We start from the raw sequence: 3,143 nt of genomic DNA, 5'->3' as shown, positions 1-3,143 counted from the left end.
GATCTCTCTCTCCCTCTCTCTCTCTCCTCTCTCGTCACATACACACACGTCACTCCTCACTCTCCTCTTCTCTCTCTCTCTCAGCTCTCTCATCTCCTCCTTCTCTCTTCCTCTCTGCTCTCCTCTCCCTCTCTCTCTCTATCTTCTCTCTCTCTCTCTCCACACACACAACACACACATCACACACACACCACTCACCACACAACACACACACACTACAGACACACTCACTTCACTCACGTCACTTCCACATCTTCTCTCTCTCTCTCTCTCTCTCCTCTCTCATTTTCTCTCTCTCCTCTCTCTCTCTTCTATCTCTCTCTCTCTCTCTCTCTCTCTCTCTCTCTCTCCTTTCCTCGCTCTCTCTCTCATCATCTCACTCACTCACCACTTGCCCAAACCCCCCTCACTCACTCACTCATTCACTCCATTCCCTCTCCCTCTCTTTCTCTCTCTATCCATCTAGCTATCTATCTATCTATGTATTTATCTATGTATCTATCTATGTATCTATCTATCTATCTAATCTACTTCTTATCTATCTATATATATATATTATCTATATCTATATAATTATTATATATAGTTATATATCTATATTATATATAAAAATACATATAATATATATGGATGTATATGCGTTGTGTGTTTGTGTGTGTTTGTGTATGTGTGTGTTTTGTGTATGTGTGTGTGTGCCTGTTTGTATTAATATATTATATAGATATAATTATATATATCTCTATATATATATATATATATATATATAGATAGATATATTATATATATATATAGGATGTATATGCGTGTGTGTAGTGTGTGTTTGTGTATGTGTGGTGTGTCGCATGTTTGTATTAATAATATAATATGTATCATATATCTATATAATATATATATATATTATTATAGATTAATATCTATATATATATATATTATGTATATTATATATACATACATACATATATCTATATATAATATATATTATATACTATATATATATATATATATATATATATATACATACATATATATAATGATCATTTAATAGTTTTCCCGTACCCTCGTTGCAAATTTGACGGGTGTTTTCGACCTGTCTTTTGTCATTTCAATCACTGTCTCCTCGGAAAAGGGAACCCATAAAATAGGAAGTCATAACGTGAATAAATGTCAATTTACGCATAGCCTTTTTTGATAAATGACTGGATTTGCAACAATTGTTATCAGTCTAAAAGAATTAGGGCCACTCAGAAAAAAGAAAATAAATTCATATATATATTTGGTCATTGATTTCTTAACAACACGTTTTAGCTAATTCTTTTCTTCCTTGCTGATGTTTTTTCGCACTGAACATAAGTAGATAACCCCCCCCCCCCCCACACACACACACATACACACACACACACACAAAAACATGCTCACACACATACACACACACACACATTAATGCGTGCGTATATGTCAGTATTAATACGTAATTTAATAATGTGGCATTGTTAATAAATGTCTTACCTTCTAAAATCGCCCTGTATTAAATGGCAAAATCCATAGGACTATTGCTGAAAGATATTGGATGAAGGAATAGAGATGACATGTAAATAAAAGGGAAAGGAAAAGAGAGAGGAGGAAACAACTGAAAAATTTCGCAAATTCTTATCTATAAAGGTAGCTAGCCAAGCCTCAAATCCTATATTTTATTTCTCTCTCTCAAAAACCAGGGCACACTAAAATTCACGCACCACGTATCTAGTTACTTCTGCCATATTAATGAACTTTGCCAAAAGCCTACAATATAAAGCATAATCGTTTATTATATGCACTAATAACAAGGAAGAAAGAAAAAAGGCCTCCCTGTCATCGATGAACAAAGCGAACATTGAGAACGTAAAAATCCCACACTCGAATGGTGGCCTAAAGGAGAGTTCTATCGGGTTGATTGACTACAGCCTGAAACGTGAAAAGAATGTCCCAAAGGCGAAATATTGCAAGAATTCCGTTAGGTAAAGCGGGTTTTATACAAAGTTATTTTGAGCTTACATAATTGTGTGAACAGGAAGACAATAGATGAAAAACGATATTGATAACAATAATGGAAATTAAGGGGAAAAATGAACACAGTATTGTGTACTGAAAATTACTTTGAATTACCACCGAGTAATAGTATTGGCCAAAAGACTTTCAGCCGTTGACAGTAACTGAAAGAGAGCGATGTTTATGAGATTTTTAGGTCGAAGTGCATATTTCGTTTTCTAGTCTAGGAAACATGTTGCTTTTTTGTCATTTCATCATCGTATCTTTAATTGAATTTAATTCCAATTATGTGAGAAAAAAATAATTATTACTACTATCCCCATTATCATCATTATTAGTATCAATTTATTATTATTATTATTATTATTATTATTGTTATTATTATTATCATTATTATTATTATTATTATTAATTTTTTATTAATAATTATTATTATTATATTATTATCTATTATTATCATTATCATTATTATTATTACTATTATTATCATAATTGCTATTATCATTTTTATCATCATTTTTATTTTCTAGCATTGTCACCACCATCATCATTATAATCTAACCAACATGACACTTCCATTATTGAAGAAATCAGTTCCTCAAAATATTAAGACAAGGCAGAAAAGCCAGCCCTATTGCCGGCGCATTTTAATATTGAATTCATCATAGCGGACCTCTGCAGATTGAATGCAACTCCCGTGAAATGTACATTTGGCGATTTTCACGGACCAGTGTAATCCAGATAAAGGTCTAGTATCTTGAACAAAGCTTGTAATTTTCACGCTACATACATCAAAGAGAACCAATATGTGCGGTTTGTATTATGAGAATTAGTTTTCCCTGCCTAAATTCTTGCAGATCCTGATTTGCTTTTGATTTTATTGCAATATATATATAATAATATATATACTATATATATAATATATATATACTATACATATATATTATATCTATCTACAGTGTATGTATGTGAAATCTGTGTATTTATATATATATATATATATACTATATTAATATATATATATATATATATATATATATATATATCTATATTACACAAAACCTATATATATTAGGATATATATTTTTTTTTTTTTTTTTCACCCCACTCACACATGC

The sequence above is a fragment of the Penaeus monodon genome, unplaced genomic scaffold (assembly GCF_015228065.2).
Source record: "Penaeus monodon isolate SGIC_2016 unplaced genomic scaffold, NSTDA_Pmon_1 PmonScaffold_604, whole genome shotgun sequence".
Lineage (NCBI taxonomy): Eukaryota > Metazoa > Arthropoda > Malacostraca > Decapoda > Penaeidae > Penaeus > Penaeus monodon.
The sequence above is the reverse complement of the archived record's forward strand: the minus strand, read 5'-3'. Positions refer to the sequence as shown.